Raw genomic sequence first — 26,068 nt, 5'->3', positions numbered from 1 at the left:
AAGTAGAAAATACATTGCTTTAATGAAAGCTGCAGATTTACAAATATTGAAAATGACTTTTGAATTCAAATTGTATACGGCTGTATCAGGTTTGTTAAGCAGAATTATTGTGAGATATAGAAACCAAGCCTTCTGCTGTTCAGGGCTTGAGAGAAAAAAACTTGACAGTATAACCATTTAGAAACCAAAAATGCCTTCAGTAAAATGTGAGACATTATGAGAAGCCATTCTTATAACAGAAGCTATGTGTAGAATTGTATCTCAAACCAGACCTAGCACCAAACACCAGCCAGAGAAGATCATTAATTGGTGGGCACTGTATGTAATAAATAATAGGAAATGCTATTTGAAGGACACGTAGGGTGCCACATAATTAATTTTGCTTCAGGATGCATTAGTACGCAATTTTTGAACTGTCTCAAACCTGAAAGGCAAAGGATTTATGTCTTAATTAAGAAGAGTTAATGGGCATGACCAGTGAACATCATTTTATGTTCATTTGGGAATACCTCTGCTATGGAATTCTATTTATTATAAAATGTATGCCCTACTGTTGGCTAAAGGGTATAGGGCACTGTGTTATGTTTATCTACTTAGGACTCTGTAATAGTGCATCCACTTGAGGTAATAAAGGATAATTTAAATTAATATTGGGTAATGGGTATACATAATGCTATTCTATTTAAGAATTTCGGATTCAGTGTTCTGAAAGCGGATGTTTCATTTATGTGAGTGCCAAAGGGATATGTTGCCATCTGGATTAGGGGACTCTAGAAACAAATTTTCATTACTGGAACCCTTAACTCCAGCAGCTTACTACCAGGGGAGACTCTTCTAGCTTTATTTTTTGACATGTAAAATAAATAAACAGGCCATTGATTGAATATTACTGCTGTATTTATATTGTATTGCCTATATTAAGTTGGTGTCAGATGTATACAACTCTCCTTTAGAACTTTAAAAGAAATTGAAAAACACTGCTGCTGATGTTGCTTGCAGGTGCTTGCTCAAAATAAAATATCAGTGCCTCTGTCAACATTTTCTTTCTATAAGACTCGGTTCACACCTATGCGAATTGGATGTGGCTTACACAGCATCCAATTTGCATGACATTTTAAAATACGTTCATTTGAATGAGGCTGGTTCAGATATGTGTGCGTTGCATTCACACTCTGCATTGCCAAAAAAAGTGTGCGTTTTCTGGGCATTGCGGTGCAAATTGCAAGCCCATTATCTTCTATGGGAAAGCATCTGATTCACAGACGCATTCTGTTGTGAACAGGATAAAGTACTGACCTGATCCTGATGTAAACCTGACCTGATACTGATGCAATCCTGACCTGATCCTGATCAAAAACTGACGTGAAACGCTGACCAACTACTTTGTCAATTAGATGTGAAAATGGAGCTTCATTTCGACCCGCACATGTGTGAACCCATCCTAAAGGCTATTTGTAGCACCATACTTTAGGCTTTGCAAGATTTCTGGGGTAAAACATTCAGATTTTGCTAAATCAAAGCAAGAAGAAACATTATGCCTTTTGTTTGAAGACTTTTATTACCCAATTGAGTTCCTAAAACATTTTCTCCCCAAATGCCATTGAGTCCCAAAGCATATTTTTCATTTAGGTGGTGTTGCAGTTCTGCACATTATATATTTGTAGTTTTGCAGTCAATCCAATTATATTATACATTGGGGGTTAGTAACGAAAGGCAAATCCACTTTGCACTGCAAGTGCACTTGAAAGTGCAGTTGCTCTAAATCTAAGGGGTAGATCTAAAATTAGTGGAAGCTCTGCGATTTTATCATCCAATCATGTGCAAGGTGAAATGCTGTTTTTTATTTTCCTTGCATGTCCCCCTCGGATCTACAGTCACTTTAATTTTAAGTGCAATTGCAGTGCAAAGTGTATTTTCCTTTAGCAAATAACCCCCATTTTATTTTTTAGGTATGTGTGTGTGTAGAAAAATATGGATACATATATTATTACTTCTTTGTAAAAAAAAATTGAGTGCACATAATTAGTAGACATGTGCAGAGTAAAATATTTTGTTTCGGAATTTCGTTTTTGTCCGAAAAATTCATTTATTTAGTTACTCCCGAAATTCGTTTTTATTTATTTCGTTTTTCGTTCAAAAATTGCATTCGTCCGAAAATCCACATGAATTACGGTCGAATCTGTCTTTGAAGGCTTAAGGTGTCTGTCGAATGTATAAAGAAGATTCGACGGAGCTAGTATATAGCATACTTCGTGTGAACTTTAGAACCCTATTAAAGTTTATGGGACTCCAAAATTTAAAATCTAAAGTGCTAATTTTAAAGGCTAATATGCAAGTTACTGTCCCAAAAAGTGTTTGGGGACCCGGGTCCTGCCCCAGGGGACATGTATCAATGCAAAAAAAGTTTTAAAAACGCCCGTTTTTTCGAGAGCAATGATTTTAATAATAATTAAAGTGAAGCAATAAAAGTGTAATATTCCTTTAAATTTTGTAGGGGGGGGGGGTGTCTATAGTATGCCTGTGAAGGGGCGCATGTTTCTGGTGCTTAGAACTGTCCCTGCACAAAGTGTCATTTATGCAGGAAAAAAAGTCCTTTAAAATCACTCGCAGCTATTATGAATTGTCGGCTTTGTAATACAGAAAACACTCATTGAAAGTCATTGATAAAAAAAAATAATTAATAAAAAAAAAGCGTAGGGGTCCCCCAAATTCAATTACCAGGCCCTTTAGGTCTGGTATGGATATTAAGGGGAACCCTGCGTCAAATTAAAATAAAAAATTGACGTGGGGTTCCCCCCTGACATGGGCGCCGTCAATAAATTCGTTTTGTTCTGTTCCGTTTCGATTCGTATTAAAATTAATTCGTACTTCGTATTTCGAGTCCGAAATTCTGTTTCGTTTCGTACGAAATACAAATTGTCGTTAGGTTCGTTAACGTGTACGAATGTTCTTTACGATGAATTTAAAGGCAAAAATATACCTCAATATAACAGTCGATGCTGATGGAAGTTTTTTTTTTTTTTTCAATTTAAAAGAGTTTATTGAGTCAAGAAGCAGATACAATCACAAGCCAAGATTACATCATCTCGCCATGTACAGTCATATAACAGTAGATAAACAGTGAATCTGAACATATCCTCCAGAGAAAAGAAAAAGTGAACTTGCACCAGTATAACATCTTTGGAGGGAAACAAGTGCAATGCATAGTTTATACATAGGCAGATTGAGAACATGTCTATTAATCAAGTTTACGCTAAGAGACCAGTAACCAAATATTAAAGGTCTTGACCATAAAATACAAAGAAGGGAATAGAGAAGGAGAGAAGAGGGGAGCGATAAGAAAAAGAAAAAGGAGAAAAAAAGGAAGAGAGTGCAGGTGTGAGCTACGTTAGAGAAAAGTGAGAGAGGACCAAGCAGCCCCGGGGGGCAACCCCTCAGGCCACAGAGGGTATCTGTCAACACCACCCCCCCAAGCCCGAAAGGAGGGGGGTGGGAGTGAGAACCGGAGAACCACAATCCGTCCAGTGAAAAAGCATCATAATCAGCCCCCAGTGGATCTAGGAAAAGCGTCCGAATACTTAAAAAGTACCCATGGGGTCCATGTGGTGTGAAATCTGTCAGCTGTTTCATCTGCAATAGCGAGCGTCTCCTCCATCGAGTAAATGAAATTAACCGCGCTCAACCATTCTTTCACCGACGGTGTCAGTTGAGATTTCCAGTATTTGGGGATCAACGATTTCGCTGCCATCAAAAGGTGTTTGGTTAGGGATCTCTTATATCTTCCCATCGGGAAGTCAGAAATGTGAAGTAGACAACAGGCTGGCGAGAGAGTCATCTTAGTGTCTGTAATCTTCCTAATCAGTCCCAGAACTTGGTCCCAGAAGCTACGTATCTTGGGGCAATCCCACCATATATGTAGCATATCGCCCTTAGCCTTGCCGCATCTCCAACACAGGTCTGAGGACAGCGGGTACCACCTCTTCACTTTGTCCGGAGTGGCGTACCAGTGTGAGAGGAGTTTATATGAATTCTCCTGCAATCTAGTGCTAATGGAGCACTTATGTGCTAGGGTACAAGCATTCTGCCATTGCATGTCCGTAAACCTGGTTTGGAGGGCCGATTCCCACTGAGCCCTAAATTTGGGTGTGTCCTGATCCCCGAGACCGTGTAAGAATGTATACAAAATGGACGTAGTTCTCGCCACTGGTTCGCCCTTACGACACAGGGATTCGAAGGTGGTGAAATCTCTCGTCACAGTGTTTTTCCGCTTAGGTGTCAGTATGTAGTGGCAAGCTTGTCTATAGCTCCAAAAAGGTAACGCTCTCAGGGAGACATCGTCTCGTAAATCACTGTACATGCGCGTCCGACCCGCCGAAACAAGATGGGAGATGAGAATAGGAGAGGAATCCACGCATAAAAAGGACCCTGACTCCAGGCCAGGGGGGAAGTCCGGGTTCTGTGTCAAGGGGGACATAAGCCCTGGAACAGACGCTATCTGGTGCGCTGCCACGAGTTTGTGGAAAATTTTTAAAGTGGTTTTAATTAAAGGGTGTTGTGTTAAGCCCGCTGGGCATTTGTTCCAAGGTATCCAGGGTGAAAATTTAAGAGGCGTTCGTGAGAAACTTTCTTCCAGGGGGACCCAGTCCTTACCATTGGCGTGACAGTGCCAGTCAATAATACGTGCGAGGTGCGTCGCCTGGTAGTAGCGTTTAAAGTCGGGGAACCCTAGGCCTCCTTCTGTTTTAGGACGCGTCAGGGTGCGCAAACAAATACAGGGTTTTTTGTCCTCCCAAAGAAATTTCCGCAAAATAGAATTTAAACGCTTAAAAAAACTCGCTGGAAGCTCTACAGGCAGAGTGTGGAGCAAATATAAGACCCTGGGCAACGTCACCATTTTAATGATGGCTGCCCTGCCAAACCAGGAAAAATGTTTAAGTGACCATTTAGACAAGTCCGTTTCCAGTCGTCGTAGTAAAGGTACGAAATTTTTGGTGTAAATGGACGGGAGCTGTGGAGTGAGCTGAATCCCCAAGTAAGTCAACGAATCCGCAACCCACCTGAAAGAGCTGTTCTGCTGAGCTAAACTGAGCGAAGCCGGGGGCAGTGAAATATTCATCGCCTCCGATTTAGTGTAATTGATTTTGAGGTTAGACAAAAAACCAAAGTCAGAAAAAGCCTTGAGTAGATTGGGGATCGAGGAATGGGGATGAACCAAAAAAAACAATAAATCATCTGCATACGCAGCTACCTTGTAGGTCTTTGGGCCAACCCGGAAGCCTTCAATGGCAGGGGAGTTATTAATGGTACGAATAAATGGCTCCAAGGATAAAATAAATAATAGGGGGGATAAAGGGCAGCCTTGTCTCGTACCATTGTGAATAGATACCCGTTCTGACAAGGTGCCATTGATTTTGAGTTGGGCAGTAGGGTTCTGGTAGAGGGAGGAGATCCATGAGAACATATGGGGTCGCAGGCCAATGTGGCCGCAGGTTAGGAACAGGTAGTCCCACGCGACCCTGTCGAAGGCCTTCTCCGCGTCCGTAGACAGGAGAAGGCCCTCGACGTTTGTGGAGCGACACAGGTGTATTAAATTTAGAGCCTTGGTCACATTGTCCCTGGACTCCCTCCCCGGCATAAACCCCACCTGCTCAGCGCCTATCAAATGCGGTAAGAAAGACCGCAAACGATTCGCCACTATTTTCGCCAAGATTTTAAGATCTAAATTTAGGAGGGAGATCGGGCGATAATTAGAGCAGACCGAGGGATCCTTCCCCGGTTTAGGCAGTAATGTTATATGCGCACCCAGAAAAGTTTCACAAGGTTTCTCAAGAAGATTGAAAAAGACCTTGTAATAGTGGGCCGTAAACCCATCCGGGCCCGGGCTTTTGCCCGCTTTAAGGTTCTTAACCGCTGTCGAAAGCTCCTCGGGCGAGATGGGGAGTTCCAACGATTCAGCAGCTTCTGGGGAAAGATATATGGGTCCTATCACCTAGCTGTCCCCCCGGATTATGCTGGGGAGGGACACTATAGAGACGGGAGTAAAATTGATGGAAGCTTTCTGCAATTTTGTCGGTCCTGTTAGTCAGAGTGCCATCGTTTGTTCTAATGGCCAAGATATTATTGGCCAGTGAAGCGTCCTTTAATGCCCTAGCTAGCATCTTCCCCCCCTTATCCCCCTTCTCGTAGTAGATTTTTTTTTTCAGGAAAAGGGTGCGTCTGCTCCTAGTGTCCAACAGGTCCCTAAGTGCCTGGCGGGTTTGTAACAGCTCCTGAGCCTGTAGGGAATCTAGGGTTGCTTTATGGCGAAGTTCCAAACGAGCTATCTTATCAGTTAGCGTGCGGAGCTGTTGGGCGGCTACCCGTTTGCGAGAAGCCCCTGCGTGGATGAGCTCCCCCCGTATGACGCACTTGTGAGCTTCCCCAATAGTCAAGGGGGAGAGCTCTTCGGAAGTGTTATCAAGGAAGTAATGTCTGAGAGCGTCAGTCAGTTTGGGGAGTAGTTCTGGGTCCGTCAGCAAGGCCGAATTCAACCTCCACATACAGGTCTTAGGTCTGTCCCCAAGGTGGTCAAGGGAGAGGGAAATGGGGGCATGGTCTGAGAGGGACTGTATGCCTATCCGAGCATCTCTTAAATTCTGTAGGTCCCTTTGGGTCACAAAAACATAGTCAATGCGAGAGTATTTATCATGGGGCGTTGAATAACAGGTGAAGTCCCTGCCTCTGGGATTCAACGTGCGCCATGCATCAATTAAGGTTAAAGAATGCAAGAGGTTTTTAATGTATTTCAGAGTGCAATAAGGAATGCTTGATCTGCCAGAGGAAGTGTCCTGAGATGGGTCGAGAGGGAGATTGAAATCACCTCCCAAGATAATGCAGCCTGTGGCAAAACCCTTCAGTTCCTCTATCAGATGTCTGCAAAAGGATTTGTGCGCACTGTTGGGAAAATAGACATTGGCCAGAGTCAGCGGAACGTTGCCCCATGTCCCTTTAACAAATATGTACCTGCCGTCAGGGTCAGCTAGTATTTGTGTGACCGGGAACCCCGCTGTTTTATGAATTAAGATGGCAACTCCTTTAGTCTTAGCTTGAGAATTCGAGGCATAGAATACCTGAGGGTAGTTCTTGTGCCAGAGTTTAGGGTGTGAGTGACGGGAAAAATGCGTCTCCTGTAAGTAGACAAAGAGGGGGCCAACCTTGCCCAGCTCCCTGAGGACTGAAGTGCGCTTCTCCGGTATGTTAAGACCGCGGACGTTGTGGGAGACCAATGTTGGTCTAGTTCCCAACTCCGCGTAGGCCATGGGCTCTCGTACGTTTGCTCCCCGGGGTCGCCCGGCCCGCAAAGAGGGAAGAGGAACAGAGGTGAGAAGAGGATAGACCCTCAGAGGGAAATAGAGAAAGAGAAAAGTCAGAAGCAGAAAAAAAGAAGGAAACAGGTTGTCCCCCGGAGGGGAAATATCACAAAAAGGCAAGATACGGCCTGTGCTCACTGCGGCTACAGGCAAAAACAATGTGCGGGCAAACCACAAGGCAACACCTTGCGGGCCGCTTGTGGGGTACGTGGGAGGAACTCCACACACGAGGAATGTAAATTATAGTTTAGACAAAGCAAATAGATTACTAATGTGAACCAAAATTTAAAGTACTACAATAACAGGTAAATTAGCATCCAATACGGAGACCCAGCGCCCTAAGTAGCATCAACCAAACGTGCGAAATAACCTTCGGTAAAAAAAAAAAAAAAAAAAAAAGGGAGGGGAGTGAAAACATCTCTGTGCCCACCAGGAGGGAGAGGGACGGGTAAGAGAGAAGGGCTGGTAGTATCCAAGTAACAAGGGCTTAGCAAATGTCCACCTCTCAGGGCAAAGAACCCGCTTCAAGTCTGTGAGGGAAGTGGCGTCTGAGAGAGAGGGGGGGGAGGGGGTGCAAGCTTAGAAGCAACCATCGTCCAAATAAGCACCCCCACAACCATGTAACAACGTGCAAAGTGCAAACTGGCAAAAACAAAGGAAATGAAGAGGGGAACAGAGGCAAAAATCATCCATTATCCAGTCAGCATCTCTTTAAGTGCGATCACGATTCCTGGACTGCCTGGAGGGTTGGGGTGCACGGGATCCTTCCCTGGAGGAGCGTTGCCCGATTTTGCTCCTCTTCTGCGGAGGTTTAGCTGGCGAGGACAAAGGGGTAGTAGGAGGGCTGAGCTCAGGTTGAGGGAGTTTAAACTCAGCATACCATTCCGGCAAGTCAGCACAAGGGATATGTAGGCCAGCACAAAAATCTGGAAGATCTTCGGGGATCCGAAGCAAAAACTGTCTCCCTTCGAATGTGGCTTGCAAAGCGAAGGGAAAGCGCCATTTATAAACGATGCCTCTCTCACGAAGTGCTTCTAGTAACGGTCGTAACGCCCGTCTGTTTTGCAGGGTTATAGGCGACAAGTCCTGAAACAACGAAATCTCCGCTTCATTGAATACAATCCGATCGTTTTTCCTGGCTTGACTTAAAATTTCCTCTTTCAGCTGAAAACTCTGGAGGCAGCAGATAACGTCCCGGGGAGGGGCTGAATCCAGGGGTCTAGCTCTCAAAGCCCTATGAGCTCGCACAAAGTCAATGGGGGAATCAATAGGGTTTTCCAGCAGGTTATTAAACACTGATCTCAAGGCCGAAGTAATCTGATCAGGGCCTACAGTTTCTGGGATCCCCCTCACCCGAATATTACTCCTCCTTCCCCTATTATCGAGGTCCTCCAAGTGTCTATTAATGTTGATTAAATGAACCGCATGTGAGGCTGCTGTAGCCTCCAATCTGCGTACAGTCCTGTCCCGCTTACTTTCAGCTTTCTCCAGGGTAGACATCTTTTCTGTGAGCGACAGCAAGTCAGCTTTAAGATCGGTAATTGTGGAGAAAAGCGTATTCTTAATATCAGACGCAATTGAGGTCATGTCTCCCAGCGTGAGGGGGTGGTTGGGGTTCCCCAGCCCGCTTACCGGGTCTTCGGCTGTGGACAAGGAGCCATCGCTGAGATCATCCTCCTCGCCTCGTGGCAGCGCCATCTTAGAAGGTGTGCTGCCGCCTGCTCGGGCCTGTGAGGTGAAAATGTCCTGGATACTCCGCGTATGGGGGGTCCCGGGTTGACGGCGGGCTCCCGTTCCCGTCCCGGTGTGGTGGCGAGCTGATTTCAGCATGATGCGGCTCAAAATAGACCGAAGGGAGAGCTTACGGGCTGTGGGTCTCCTGGAGCTCTTGTCTCAAGCGGCCATTCCCGATGCGCGCCAAGCCACGCCCCCGGGAAGTTTGTTTTTTATCCGAAATTCCGTTGAAGAATTTCCTATCCGAAATACGAAGTTTCATTAGATAAGAAAGAGAGAAGCGGATTGTCTGCCATTGTAGTGTCATATTTTGCTCCCCATCATAGAATGCTCCGGAAGTGACATTGCGGCCAGAAATGTTTCACTGCGCATGCGCGATGCCTTCCAAATGCTTGCACCATGCGTTCCAGAGGATTTCCGACAATGTAGTTCAGTGAAACCATCAGATGATGTCATGGGAGTGAGGGGAGGTAATCGTGACATTAACTTTAGACAGAGCAGAGAGCGGCGGAGAGAGAGCGGGTAACTGTGGCTCAGGGAGGGGATTACCTCCCCTCACTTGTCTGACATTATCTGACGGTTTCACTGGTCTGCATTGTCGAAAATCATTTGGAACGCATGGCGCAAGTGTCTGGAACGCATCGCGCATGCGCAGTGCTAAATTTCTGGCCGCAACGTCACTTCCTGAGCATTCTATGATGGGGAGCAAAATATGACAATACACCATGCACCGCTGGTCCAGTTTGCGCCTGCTCCTCCTGGGGCTGCTTATTATGAGGGGCTCCCACCATCCCTGTGCTGACATAAGCATAATGACGACAACTGATCCGAAATCCGAAATTGGTACGCACGGCAATTCGTATTTCGGATCCCCCCGAACGTACGAATTTTGGGAAATTTGTATGAATTTGAGATTCGTACGAAACGAATCGCACATGTCTAGTTCCCCCTAAATATCCATACCAGACCCTTCAGGTCTGGTATGGATATTAAGGGGAACCCCGCGTCAAATTAAAAAAATTTTTTACGCGGGGTCCCCTAAAAATCCATACCGAACCCTTTATCCGAGCATGCAGAACCCCGGAGAGATGCTCGTCCGTCGCTGGATAGCAAGAGTGGATTACCACCGCTGGAATCTTTTTTTTATTTTTTTTATTTTTAATAAAGGAATTTTTCAAAAGTGTGTTTGTCTTATTTAACTATTTTTTACACTTTCTTTGTGAAATGGTAGGGGTACTTTTGTGCCCCCTTACCATTTCAAACAGGGGGGGTGGGATCTGGGGGTCCCCTTGTTAAAGGGGGCTTCCAGATTCTGATAAGCCCCTCGCCCGCAGACCCCCACAACCACCGGCCAGGGTTGTGGGGATGAGACCCTTCTCTGCATCAACATGGGGACAAGGTGCTTTGAGGGGTCACAGACCCCCAAAGCATCCTCCCAATGTTGAGGGCATGTGGCCTGGTACGGTTCAGGAGGGAGGGGGGCCGCTCTCTCGCCCCCCCTCTTTTCCTGCGGCCTGCCAGGTTGCGTGCTCGGATAAAGGGTCTGGTATGGATATTTAGGGAGAACCCCACGTCAATTTTTTTTTTAATTTGACGCAGGGTTCCCCTTAATATCAATACCAGACCTGAGGGGCCTGGTAATTGAATTTGGGGGACCCCCACGCTTTTTTATTTATTCATTTATTTATTTATTTTTATCAATGACTTTCAATGAGTGTTCTCTGTATTACAGAGCCGACAATTCATAATAGCTGCGAGTGATTTTAAAGGACTTTTTTTCCTGCATAAATGACACTTTGTGCAGGGACAGTTCTAAGCACCAGAAACATGCACCCCTTCACAGGCATACTATAGACACCCCCCCCCCCCCCATATGAAATTTAAAGGAATATTACACTTATTATTGTTTCACTTTAATCATTATTAAAATCACTGCTCCCGAAAAAACGGCCGTTTTTAAAACTTTTTTTTTGCATTGATACATGTCCCCTGGGGCAGGACCCAGGTCCCCAAACTCTTTTTAGGACAGTAACTTGCAGAATCTTTTCTCTCTGTGAAATCTTTTTTCTCTGTCGAATATTTTCTCTATATAATCTTGGACTAATAGAGGTAAGGTTAGGCACATTCGACCACAGGTTCTATAGACACAGATTGTTATTGTCAGAGTCACGTCGAATCTCCTATTCTATATCGAACTGTTGTAACAATGAAAACGAAAATAAAGCATTTATTTATGTCGGATCTTTTGTTTTTCGGATTCTGTGCTTTCGTTATCGTTTGTCAAAACAAAAACGAAAATAGCTGAAATTCGGACGAAAATGCATTCGGACTAAAACGAATGCACATGTCTAATAATTAGGCACCCCCATTTAGTTACCACAAAATATAGTGAAAGTTAATGTTATATGTAATGTAGAGCTTTATTCCCCTTTCAACACTACATTGCAATATATGCAGAGGAAGAATATGTTTGGGTAAATCGTTAGTGTAACGTTAAATTAAGGTTGCACAGGGGTGATTGGGACACAAATTAACACAAATTAACATTATGGCAACTTTTCACAGGTTTGCAATCACTAAAAATTTGAATGACATTGTGCTTGGTTATGTGAGCATTTAATGTTTTGCTGTGATTGCAATCCAAAATCATTGTTGCAACCTGAGGATTAATATTGTGTTAATAGTTTATTTTTATCAATTAACAAAATGTAAAGAAAACGAACAGAAGAGAAATCCAAATAAAAAAAAATGCAGCCCCAAACATTTAAGTAACTTCCACCATGCTTCCCTGTTGCCTACAGACACTCAATATTGTATCTCTTTCCAGCCCTTCACAAAGAAACTGCTAAATATTTAACCACTTGACCACTGGGCAGTTAAACCCCCTTAATAACCAGACCAATTTTCAGCTTTTGGTGCTCTCACATTTTGAATGACAATTACTCAGTTATCCACCACTGTACCTATTTGAAAATGTTGTCCTTTTTTTCACACAAATAGATCTTTCTTTTGGTGGTATTTAATCACCGCTGGGCTTTTTATTTTTTGCGCTGTAAAAGACAAAAGACCAAAAAATTCTGTAAAAAATGATTTTTTCTTTGTTTCTGTTATAAAATTTAGCAAATTTGTAATTTTTCTTCATATATTTTGGCCAAAATGTATACCACTACATATCTTTGCTAAAAAATAACCCAAATTTGTGTATATTATTTGGTCTTTGTGAAAGTTATAGAGTCTACAAGCTATGGTGCTGACCTCTGAAAATTGATCACACCTGAAGTACTGATGGCCTATTTAATTTCTTGAGACCCTAACAAGCCAGGAAAGTACAAATACCCCCCCCCCCCCGAAATACCCCTTTTTGGAAAGTAGACATTCCAAGGTATTTAGTAAGAGGCATGGTGAGTTTTTTGAAGTTGTAATTTTTTCCCACAATTCTTTGCAAAATCAAAATTTTCTTTTCTTTTTTTCACAAAATTGTTATATTAGCAGGTTATTTCTCACACACAGCATATGCATACCACAAATTACACCCCAAAACACATTCTACTACTGAGTATGGTGATACCACATGTGTGAGACTTTTACATAGCGTGGCCACATACAGAGGCCCAAGATGCAGGGAGCGCCATCAGGTGTTCTTGGAGCATAAATGACACATCATTTCTTGACTACCTCTTACATTTTTGAAGGCCCTGGAGAACCAGGACAATGGAAACGCCACAAAAATGACCCAATTTTGGAAAGATAACAACCCAATGTATAATCTATGAGGCATATCGAGTCTTTTGAACATGTAATTTTTTTTCTACAAGTTTTTGGAAAATGTGTAAAAAATTGAAAACGCATTTTTTTTTTACACAACGTTGTCAATTTATACAATATTTCTAACACATAACATGTACATACCAAAAATTACACCCCAAAATAGATTTTCCTACTCCTCCTGAGCATGGCGATACCACATGTGTGAGACTTTTCCACAGCGTGGCCACATACAGAGGACCAACATGCAGGGAGCACCATCAGGTGGGACATAAGTTTCAAATCTAATTTGACTATCTATTACACTTTTGTGAGGCACTGTAGTGGCATGGATGTGAGTACGATTGAGTATGGCTGGGTAAGGCTGGGTATGGCTGAGTATGGCTGGGTATGACTGAGTGCAATTGAGTATGCTGGGTATGGATGGATGAGTATGCTGAGTATGGATGGGTGAGTATGGATGGACGAGTATGCAGAGTATGGATGGATGGGTATGCAGAGTATGTATGGATGGGTATACAGAGTATGGATGGGTATGGATGGGTATGCAGAGTATATAGAGTATGGATGGGTATGCAGAGTATGCAGAGTATGGATGGATATGCAGAGCATGCAGAGTATGGATGGGTATGCAGAGTATGGATGGGTATGGATGGGTATGCAGAGTATGAATGGGTATGGATGGGTTTTCAGAGTATGGATGGGTATGCAGACATGCAGAGTATGGATGGGTATGCAGAGTATGGATGGGTATGGATGGGTATGCAGAGTATGGCTGGGTATGTAGAGCATGCAGAGTATGGATGGGCATGCAGAGTATGGATGGGTGAGTATGGATAGATGGATTGATGGATCTGTCACTGAGCAGCACTGTGGGCACTACACATGCAGCCCACAGTGCTGCTGCCACTGATCTCACTACACATGCAGCCCACAGTGCTGCTGCCACCGATCTCTCCCCTCTCCGCTCACACTGGATGGAGAGGGGAGGGAGGAACCAGAAATCACGCCGGTTTGTTTACATGTGATCACTCCATCATTTGACGGAGCGATCACGTGGTAAAAGGCCACAGGGGGCGCACAAGAGTGGAATTCTGGGAGGACTTCATAGTATGCCCTCCCAGAGTTAAGCAACCGCCCTGTAGCCGTCATTTCTGCTGGTTGCTAAGTGGTTAAAGACTTGACACATCAGTACAGAGCACCTGCTGCCATTCTGCCAATTATCTGCACCCTAATTTCTGTGTTTTCATGCATAGGACATGGAAACAAGGCTAAGTGACTACATACAAGAACATAGAAACTGTGGTGCAGAAAAATGGCAGCAGGTGAAATTGAAATATTTTGCTGTAGCAGGAGGCAGTTTGTTTACGAAGGTCTGGCGAGTTTTACCTATGAGTGTCTGCATACAACAGTAAAGCATGGTGGATGTTCCCTGAACATTTGGGGCTGCATTTCTGCAAATGGAGTTGGATATTTGGTCAGGATAAGGGATGGACCAAACAACACCCCGTTTGATTCACACCAAAACATTTGAACATTGCGAAAGTTCGGAACTGAATAACGAACCCCGTTGAAGTCTATGGGACCTGAACGTGAAAAATCAAAAGTGTCCATTTTGTAGGATTATATGAAAGTAATTGGGCATAAAATGGTTATGGAAGTCCGGGAACTGCCTTGGGGGACATGTATCAATGAAAAAAATATTTGTAAAAAACTACATTTTTAAATGAGTAGTGATTTATTGATGCTTAACCACTTCAATACCAGGCACTTTTGTCCCTTCCTGCCCAAGCCAATTTTTAGCTTTCAACGCTGTCGCACTTTGGATGACAATTGCGTGGTCATGCTACACTGTACCCAAACACATTTTTTATCATTTTGTTCCTACAATAGAGCTTTCTTTTGGTGGTATTAGATCACTGCTGGTACTGTTATATTTTGTGCAAAAAATAAAAAAAGACTGAAAATTTTGAAAAAAATAAAGTTTTTCTTTGTTTCTGTTATAAAATTTTGTAAATAAATATGTTTTCTCCTTCACTGATGGGCACTGATGAGGCTGCACTAATGGGCACTGATAAAGTGGCACTGATGGCCACTGATGAGGTGGCAACAATGGGTTGGCACTGATGAGGTGGCACTGATAGGTAGCACTGATGGGCACTGATAGGTGGCACGGATGGGCTCTGATAGGTGGCACTGGCATATGGCACTGATGGGCATTGATAGGTGGCACTGATGAGCACTGACAGGTGGCACTGATGGGCACTGATAGGCGGCACTGATGGATACTTATGGGTGGCACTGATGGGTGGCACAGGTGGGCACTGATTGGCACTGATAGGTGTGCACTGATGGGCATGAATGGGCCCTGATGGGTGGCACTGATGGACACTGATTGGTGGTACTGATGGACACTGATAGATGGCGCTGCTGGGCATCACTGATGAGGAGACAACTGACTGGCACTGATTGACACTGACTGACAATATATGTGGGCACTGATTGGCATTGTTTGTTTACTGGCATCCCTGGCGGTCTAGGGTGGCATCCCTGGTGATCCATCTGTTTTGGTGGTACTAGTGGTGTCCCTGGTGGTCCAGCGTGGGCATTCGCGGGGGGGCAGCACTGATAAACAATCAGTGCAGACCCCCCTGTCACAAAAGCCGCCGATCGGCTCTCCTCTACTCGCGTCTGTCAGATCAACGGATCTTCCTGTTTACATACAGCTGTGATTGGACAAAGCTGATGACATGGTAAAGAACCTCCGTCAGAGGCTCTTTACCAAGATTGGTGTAGCGGTGTGTCAGATTGACACACCACACCACCAATCGCCACAATGGGCACCCCCACGGGCACGCAGTGGCTGTTATCCTGCTTGACGTCATATGAGTCAGGATCATTCAGTCAGGATAACTGAACCACTGCCAGGCCATCATTCTGCTATAGGTGGAAAGTGGTTAAAGTGAAAGCATAAAAATGAAAAATTATTATCTAGTGCCTGGGGTGTCCCCTTAGTCTACATATAAACTGGCACATCTGTACTGTGTATAGAAGCTGCTGCAGCAATAATTGCATTTACAGAGACAAAAAAATTTCATTTTTCCTGCAAGCTTTTTTGTAAGCAACGCCTTTCATAGCCAGTCTGTATGATGAGTAGGGATGAGCTTCGAGTTTGAGTCGAACTCATGTTCGACTCAAACATTGCCTGTTCACCTGTTCAGCGAACAGTGAACAATTTGGGCTGTTCGCGGCAAATTCGAAAAGCCAGAACACCCTGTACAAGTCTATGGGAGAAATCTAAAGTGCTAATTTTAAAGGCTAATATGCTAGATTCCTGTCGTAAAAAGTGTTTGGGGACCTGGGTCCTGCCCCAGGGGACATGGATCAATGCAAAAAAAAGTTTTAAAAACGGCCGTTTTTTCAGGAGCAGTGATTTTAATAATGATTAAAGTGAAACAATAAAAGTGTAATATTCCTTTAAATGTCGTACCTGGGGGGTGTCTATAGTATGCCTGTCAAGGGGCGCATGCTTCCCGTGCTTATAACTGTCCCTGCACAAAGTGTCATTTGTGCAGGAAAAAAAGTCTTTTAAAATCACTTGCGGCTATATTGTCGGCTCCCGTAATACAGAGAACACTCAACGGATCTCCGGGGGCCAGCGATAGATGATCATATCCAGCGATGGGGGATCTCTCCTTTAGTGATCCTTCTCCTTTATGCCACATATTCTTGGGTCCTCGCACAGGCTTTGAAGCACGAGGGAGCCCATGTGCCGCAAATTTGCAGAGGCATGAGAAGTAGACTCCTTGGGGTCACTGAGGATTATAGTATCTGGAACTGCCTCCTCCCAGCCACGTACTACTCCCAAGGGTTCTGGGGTTGGAAAAACATCCCTTACTGTTTGACGTATGTCTTCCTCCGCTTCAATGCCTCCAAAACTGCCAGAATCCTCCTCCTCCCTCTCTTCTTGTGTGTTCATAGGAACAATGGTGTTTGCATAAAGTGGGCCTTGAGAGGAAAGGAAATCTTCTTCTTTATCCCGCTGCTCTGTCTCAAGTGCCCTGTCCATAATGCCACGCAGAGTCTGCTCCAGCAGTAACACAACAGGGATTGTGTCACGAATGCATGCATTGTCATGGCTTACCATCCTAGTGGTCGCCTAAACAGTACAGTACAGTGCATGCATCCTTTATGAGCAGCCATTGACATGGGGAAAAAAAGCAGAGCCAGCCTGAGTCTGTTGTTGTGCCATACTCACACAGGTACTCATTGATGGCCCTCTGCTGCATGTAAAGCCCCTGCAGCTTTGCCAAAGTCGAGTTCCACCTGGTGGGCATCAGGCGGGACAAATGAGGTGGTTTACGGACAGGTGGAATTCCTACTGAATTTTAGCCAAGCAAGCACTGGCTGTGTACGACCGCCTGAAATGGCTACAGACTCTTCTGGCCTGCTTTAGCAGATCTTTCAACCCCGAGTACCTATTTAGGAAATGCTGCACCACCAAATTGAGGACGTCTGCCAGGCATGGCACATGTGTCAACTTTCCCTGTCTATGAGCGGATAGGAGGTTTGTGCCATTATCACACACCACTAATCCTGGATCCAGCTGGCATGGTGTGAACCACCTCTGAGCTGCAAGAATCTCTGCTCCAATTTGGTTCCTGTCCACTCGACACACCAGCTGAAGCACTGCATAGTACCTTTAAGCCTTACTTCTTGAACGCTTAGGGGGTACTTGTGGTTCAAAGTAAATTCAGCAGAGGAGGGCATGGAGGAGGGAGAGGGGGTAGAGCTGACAAATCTTGCATCATCACCACTAGCTGTATGGAGACGTGGGGGCACAACAAGCTGCAGCACTGAGCCCTGTCCTGCAACCTTCCGAGTTGCAAGCAGAGTTACCTAGTGTTCTGTAAACAAAATATATTGGCCCTGACCATGCTTGCTGGACCATGTGTCAGCAGTAAAATGGAATTTGCGGCTGACTGCCTTGTCAAACGATGCCATATCATTGCCTTCCAAGTGATATTACAGAGCTGGAAAGGGCTTGCATGAAAAGAAATAGCACCTGGGAACCTGCCATTGTGGTACAGCAAATTCTCAAAATTCCCGTAAGGGGGCAGAGTACACCAGATGGAAAGGCAAATGTTATAGAGCCAGAAGCTTTGACAAGCTTGCATTTAGATGCTGGGCATGTGGGTAGCGGTGACTGTATTTATTTATTTTTTTGCTGCAGCAGATGGGGCAGAGACATTTTTCGGCTATATTCTACAGCTGGTAGTGTACTGCTGGCAGATATGCTGCAAGGACCTGGGACACCCTGCGCTATACCATCATCCCTGTCAGTGGAGGTTGCTGCAAGGTCATGAGGTATAGTGGGGGCAGACTGAGATGAGTAAGGAGGAGGAACAAATTGGTGCCCCTTTTATGTGGCTTTCAGGAGTTCTTGCCAATGGGCTGAGTAGTGGGAGGTTGAATGCCTTGTCAAGCATTACGTAAACGGGTGACTCCGCCTCCCTCTGACAGCACAGGTAAAGCCATAGGGAAGTCCCCGTACGTCAGAGGAGAGCTGGGTGGCCCTGCCCTCCGTTATTTAAGAACTGTCAGAAGAAGCGGAGCGTCACACGGCTGAAGACTCCCACAGAGGTGGATGGTGCGGACGGCGCGGAGAAGAAGCCGGAGCAAGATGCGGGACGAGAAGAGCAGAGGAAGAAGAAGATGAAGAAGAAGATGAAGAAGAAGATGGAGAAGAAGAAGATGGAGAAGAAGAACAACATCGAAGGAAGACCAGAAGAAACAAAATGAAAGAAGAAGCTCAAAGAAGAAGAATTTAATAAAGGACTTGTCAAAAACTGTCTGTTGTCTTTTTTTTGTCACTTTTTTTGTGAAATTGTACCAATTCACATGGGGGGGGGGGGCCCAGGATCCCCTTGTTAAAGGGGGCTTCCAGATTCCGATAAGCCCCCCGCCCGCAGAACCCCATAACCACCGGGCAAGGGTTGTGGGGATGAGGGCTTTCTCCCCATCAACATGGAGACAAAGTGCTTTGAGGGACTACCTCAAAGCACCCTCCCAATGTTGAGGGCATGTGGCCTGGTACGGTTCAGGAAAGGGGGCACTCTCTTGTCCCCCCTCTTTTCCTGCGGCCAATCAGGTTGTGTGCTCGGATAAGGGTCTGGTATGGATTTTGAGGGTTCATAGCCATACCAGACTTGAAGGGCCTGGTATAGAATTTAGGGGGACCCCCACGCATTTTTAAAAACAAAATTTGGTTCAGGGTTCCCCTGTGGGGAAATCCCCATGCAGTTTTTATCAATGAACTTTTATGTGTATTGCAGACCAACAATTAATTATAGCTGCGAGTAGTTTTAAATGACTTTTTTTTTCTTTTAGAAATGTAATTTTGCTGTCAGACTGTTCTAAACAGGGGAAACATGCGCCCTTAACAGGCATACTATAGACGCACCCCAGGTACGAAATTTAAAGGAATATTACACTTTTATTGTTTCACTTTGAGCATTATTAAAATCACTGCTCCCAAAAAAAGTATTTAAAACTTTTTTTTTGCATTGATACATGTCCCCTGGGGTAGGACCCAGGTCCCCAAACACTTTTTATGACAATATCATGCATATAAGCCTTTAAAATTAGCACTTTTGATTATTCATGTTCGTGTACCATAGACTTTAATGGTGTCCGCGTGTTCGAACACATTTTTTGCCTGTTCGCATGCTCTGGTGTGAACCAAATAGGGGGGCTAATCTCTACTCTCTACTCTTCCATGATGGCTGACTCGTTGGGGTTGTGCCTCACCCTCACTTCATCTGGCACCCAAGTTACGAAAGAATAAAGGGTGATTGGTTTTTGGGGTCCCAAAAGCTCCCAAAAAGTCTCACACATGTGGTATCTCCATATTCAGGAGATGCAGCAGAATGTATTTTTGGGTGTAAATCCACATATAACCATGCCGTGTTTGAACAATATATAATTAAGTGACAACTTTGTTTAACTGCTTAAGGACCGCCTCCTGCACATATACCTCGGCAGAATGGCACGGCTGGGCACAATCACGTACCTGTACATGGCTCTTTAAGTGCCCAGCCGTGGGTTGGGAGTGCACTGCTGGCGGCGTGCTTCCGACCCGGTCCTGAGCTCCGTGGATCTGGTCACAGAGCTGAAGAATGAGGCAAGGTCTGTGTAAACAACCGTGCTTCCTACTGAGCCTGTCACCGATCGTCTGTTCCCTGTTATAGGGAAAGATGATCAGTGATGTCACATGCCAGGCCATGCCCCTACAATAAAAAAAACAAATAATGATAACTCCTTCACTGCCAGTGTCATTTACACAGGAATCAGTGCATTTAAATAGCACTGATTGCTGTGTAAATGACAATGGTCCCAAAATGTGTGAAAAATGTCCGACGTGTCCGCCATAATGTCGCAGCCACAATAAAAATCGCTGATCACCGCCATTACTAGTAAAAAAAAATATTAATAAAAATGCTATAAAACTATCCCCTATTTTGTAAGCGCTATAACTTTTGCGCAAACCAATCAATAATTGCTAATTGTGATTTTTTTTTTACCAAAAAATATGTAGAAGAATAGGTATTGGCCTAAACTGAGGAAAAAAAAAAGTTTTTTTTTATATATTTTTGGGGGATATTTATTATAGCAAAAAGTAAAAATTATTGAATTTTTTTCAAAATTATCGCTCTATTTTTGTTTATAGCGCAAAAAATAAAAACCACAGAGGTGATCAAATACCACCAGAAGAAAGCTCTATTTGTAGGGAAAAAAGGACGCCAATTTTGTTTGGGAGCCACGTCGCACGTCCGCGCAATTGTCAGTTAAAGCGACGCAGTGCAGAATCGCAAAAAGGGGCTTGGTCCTTTGGCTGCAAATTGGTCCGGGGCTTAAGTGGTTAAAAAAAAAAAATTCCCAAAACTTGTGGCAAAATATTAAATATTCCATGGACTCAACATGCCTACTTTCCAAAATTGAGTCATTTTGGGGTGGGGGTTCTGCGCTATCTTGACATTTCATGGCCTCTGAAACTGTGATAGGTAGTGAGAAAGTGAAATCACCATTTTACACCTCTTAGAAAGCCTGAAGGGCAGTGTACATGGCTAGGCTCCCAAAAAGTCTCACACATGTGGTACTCAGGAAAAGCAGCATCATGTATTTTGAGGTGTAAATTCACATATGCCCATGGCATGTTTGAGCAATATATCATTTAGTGACAACTTTGTGCAAAAAAAAAAAAGGTTGTAAATTTCCCGAAACTTGTGGCAAAATATAAAATATTCCATGGACTCAACATGCCTATCAGCAAATAGCTTGGGGTGTCTACTTTCCAAAAATGGGTCATTTGGGGGGTTTTGAACTGTCCTGGCATTTTATGCACAACATTAGAAGCTTATGTCACACATCACCCATTCTTCTAACCACATGAAGACAAAGCCCTTTCTGACACTTTTTGTTTACATGAAAAAAAAATTTTTTTGCTAGAAAATTATATATTTTTTAAAGCAAAGGCCCTACAGATTAAAATGGTGGGTATTACATTTTTTTTTTTCACACAGTATTTGCTCAGCAATTTTTTTGAAAGAAAAATACTTTTTCTTAATTTTTTTTTTTTTATCAAATAACTTTTTATTCGGTTGAAACAATGCAATACACTTTATGCTTTACATCATCACATAAGCTCAACAAGAAAGTAAGTGAGCAGTCGCTAGAGGCCTCCTGCCCATCGACCTACAAAAGGAGGCATCCTGGAGTAGGTACGGACCAGGCCAAAGAGACTCCTCCGCGGTCATCCAGGCCATCACTGGGGTTAGATATATAATCCTACCCATCGCTGTGTCCAGTGAGGTAGCCCAATACATAGCGACAGATATCTACAAATGTTACTAACTGCTCACTCCAGTCGGTATCTTCAAAGCATCATTCTAGAGGAGCGATGAAAGATAAGGAAACGAGAGCTAGAGAGGAGAGAAAAAGGAAAAGAAAAAGGGAAGGAGATACTAAGTGAGATGGAGAAGAAAAGGGAGAATAAAGGCGAGAGAAGAGAAGATGAAAGGGGTAAGAACAGAAAAAAAGAAGGGGGGAGGAGGGGGTCGAGGGAGGGAAAAGGGAAGAGGGGGTAATCACTGTGTGTAGTCCCCGCACCTGGTCACATCCGGTCCTCCCGGAGATTCCATGGGCTCCAGACCACGTCATGAGCCTCCAGCCGGTCCTGTATCCCGGCGGTCACCCTTTCCATCAACTCCACATCCCTGATTCTAGTGTGGAGAGCACCGAGGGTGGGGGCTGTACTTTTTTCCAATGAAGGGCAATTAGACACCTCGCCGCTGTCAAGATATGTTGTGATAGTTTCTTTCGGGGCTTCGTCAATTTAGGAAAGGGGATGCCCAACAAGAAGGTCTTGGGGTTCAGGGCCACTCGCTGATCTAGGATACTAGTCAAGAGGTGCTGGACCTCTTCCCAAAAAGGAACTATACGGGGGCACTACCAAAAAATTTGGAGCAACGTACTCCTGTGTTCCAGGCATCGCCAGCATCTATCTGAAGAGGTGGGGTAGATGGTGTGAAGAACGTCCGGGGTCATGTACCAGAAAAATAAAATGTTATACGCATTCTCCCTGTAGAGCGTGCATAGGGAGCTTTTTGAGGCCTGTGACCATATCGTTTGCCACTGCTCCTCCGCAATCTCCTCACCCAACACCTCCTCCCACTTGAGCATATAGGCATGTTTGCCTTTTGAAGCTATAGGGGAAGCGTTAATTATTTTATATATGGCAGATATCGTTCCCCTTTGGGCCGTGCCTGCTAGAATTACAGTCTCAAAAGCAGAGGGCGGGGAGAAGCGCAGGTCAGAGGATATGGTCTGGGCATAGTGTCGTATTTGCAAATAACTGTAAAAACCCTGTGGCGGGAGGTCGAATTTAGATTGGAGGTCGGCGTATGACAGCAGTCTCTGCGATCTGGGGTCCACCAGGGTCCCCAGATGGAAGAGATTCCGGGAAGACCATGGATGAGACATCGGGTGTGTTAGACTATCTGGCACCTTGGGGTGGTATAAAAAGGATGTCAGGAGCGACTTATCCGAGGACAAATCATACAACTTAGATAGCTTGCGCCATAGGCACTGCAGGTGAGACATAGATCCCAGTAAGCGGGCCCGGGGGACCAATGCTGCCGCACTCCAGAGCATACTATTAGGGTGAGCTGGGGCCAGCCAAAGTTTTTCGATTTCCGTCCATCTGTTATACAACCGCTGGGTGAACCAGGAGGTCACTGCTCGGAGCTGAACTGCCTGGTAGTACTTAACGAGGTCCGGAAACGCCAGTCCCCCGTCTGAACGGAGCGAGGTATTCTGTGGCGTTTGTAGTTCCACGTGAAATTGAGCAGATCTGCTTGTAATTTTTTCAGGTGGTGATAAGGTATGGGAATAGGGAGGGTCTGGAAGAGGTAGAGGAGCTTCGGAAGGATCGTCATTTTCACCGATGCTATCCTACCGAAGAGGGAAATCTGGTGCTTCCGCCATTGGGAGAGCAACTGCCTAATAGTTCCATACAGGGGCGGTAAGTTTGCCTGGTACAGGGAAGCGAAAGTCGGGGTGATATTTATCCCCAAGTATTTCAAGGAAGTGGTCTTCCAGGGATATGGAAAAGTGGATCGGAGATGATCTACCTCCAGGGGTGGGATATTTACTGGAAGGGCTTCCGATTTTGAGGCATTCATTTTGTAACCCGATAGGGCACTGTAGCGATCTAGCTCCTTGTGTAAATTGGGCAGGGAAATCCTAGGTTGGGTCAGGGTAAGGATAACATCATCCGCAAACAGCGAGACCTTAAATTCCCTATCCCTAACCGGGATGCCCCTGATGGCCTGATTCCGCCTAATGGACGCCGCCAGGTGTTCTAGGCAGAGGGCGAATAATAAGGGTGACAGGGGGTATCCCTGGCGTGTGCCGTTAGAGACAGAGAAGGTCGATGAAGTAGCGAAGGGGGTCTTAACTTGAGAGGACGGATTAGAGTAAAGGTGCCGTATGGCCTGCAGGAACGGTCCCCCCATCCCCATGTGTTTCAGCGTGGCGAACAGGAAGGGCCACCCCAGTCTATCAAATGTTTTTTCTGCGTCCAGGCTCAGGAGCAGGGACGGGATACCCTCCCTATTCGCCATGTCGACTAAGTCTATAACCTTCCTGGTGTTATCACCAGCCTGACGGAGAGGGACGAATCCCACCTGATCTTTGTGAATAAGGGAAGGGAGGACCATGTTGAGCCGCAGGGATAGTAGTTTTGTAAAGATTTTCAGGTCTGCGTTCAAGAGCGCAATGGGCCTGTAGTTGGCACAGAGGATGAGGTCCTTATCCAGGTATCAGGGTAAGAAAGGAGCTTTGCATATCGGGGGGAACCGGGGTATTCTGCAGGAACGCATTAAACAATCTGCTCATATGTGGAATTATTTATTTTATTACACACTATATTGCCAAAATGTTTGAGGAAATAAAAAAAGATGATCTTATGTCTATTACATGGATATCAAGCACGACGTGCTTTAAAATTGTGTAGCGGCGACAAACTACATACATTTTTAAAATCCTTTACAGGTTACCACTTTAGATTTACAGAGAAGCTCTACTGCTAAAATTACTGCCCTTGATCTGCCATTTGCGGTGATACCTCACATGCATGGTGCAACTGCTGTTTACATATGATACAAGACCGACACTTTGCCAATTTTTATTGTTATCTCAGGGAATGTAAATATCCCCTATGACAAGTACAAGTGACAAGTACTCTTTTTTGAAAAAAAAATGGAGTCTATTAGACCCAAATCTCTCTTCTGCCCTCAAAGCATCTGACCACACCAAGATCAGTGTGATAAAATGCTTTCCCAATTTCCATTCTGGTCTCCATTCAGCTCTATGGTCAGCTGGTGGAACCACTGGCTGCATTCTCTGGTTCTCTGGTGGTTCAGGAGAGCCTGAGAAAACCATGAAAGACGGTGGGGGGGTGTTCCCTCCCACTGCTTGTAAAAGCAGTCTATAGACTAATTAGCCACTCGGATTGATTTTACATGAAAGCTGATCGCTGGCTGGAAATAATGATACCAAGATGATGCCTAAACCTGAAGGCATCATTCTGGTATAAACACTCAAAGTCCAGCAACATACCAGTGTGTTGCTGGTCCTTGTTCGGCATATATTGTAATGTTCTTTTTTTCATGCAGCCTGCGGGCTGCATGAAAAAAAGATTTGTGCGTGCGCGAGAGCCCCAAGATGGCCACTTAAGCCAGGAACTCCGTACCACGCCGATGCCACAGCTCCCACAGCACACCACCCAGCCCTGCACCCGAAACGCTAATAGAGGCCCCCGGTCGTCTACTCCGCAAAACAGGATGGTCGTACGCCCTCACGCGGCCGCGGCCATTGATTCCTGGTATACCAAGATGGTAGCCGGACCATAATAATCTATAAAGCCGCACTTTATCTCCTCTGCCTCCAGTGGAAGAGCATCCTGCAAGGTACCTATTACCCCCCTCTCAGGAGAGCCCCCCCCCTGCATGTCAAGACCTAGTGTCAGACGAAGCCTGCATCAGAAATTTACTGCCGCCTCACAGCCTGGGGGTACCAAGATGGCCGCCATGACAGCTGCTGCTTCACAGCCTTCTCTCCCCTCATAGAAACTACACCAGAGCACAGGCACGTAATAGCCCCTGCCCTGCTTCAATTTACCTCAGGGGCCAACATCACAGGAGCACAAGCTTAGACACCTTCCCCAGCCTCCACAGAGTCCCTGCTCAGTCACTCTTTTGGGGATCAGGCCTTCTCCCTGGCAGATCCACTTGCCATGGTAACCTCCGGCCCTCATGGCCCCTCTACCCACACCTCTCAGTTCTCGGTGGAAGAACTATTTCTCAAATTCTCAACACTCCTTGAAAGGGGACTGGCTGCTACTGCAGCTACTATTACAGGGGAAATCAAAGCAGACCTCCAGAATATTGGTTCCAGTATGGATTCCATAGAAGACAAATTAGATCAGACAACAGCAGATTCTCATCAGAACTCTGACCTTATCCAACGTCAAACGTTGCAAGACCAATTAGCCACTCCATTCTCAAGCATAGGCGACTTAGAAAATAGGTTTAGGAGATTAAATTTCAGGATCAGAGGCCTGCTGGAATTGATTATTGATGTCACAACAGCCACATAGG

The sequence above is a fragment of the Lithobates pipiens genome, unplaced genomic scaffold (assembly GCF_037356315.1).
Source record: "Lithobates pipiens isolate NorthernLeopardFrog02 unplaced genomic scaffold, aLitPip1_a1.2 Scaffold_13, whole genome shotgun sequence".
NCBI classification, from domain to species: Eukaryota; Metazoa; Chordata; class Amphibia; order Anura; family Ranidae; genus Lithobates; species Lithobates pipiens.
The sequence above is the reverse complement of the archived record's forward strand: the minus strand, read 5'-3'. Positions refer to the sequence as shown.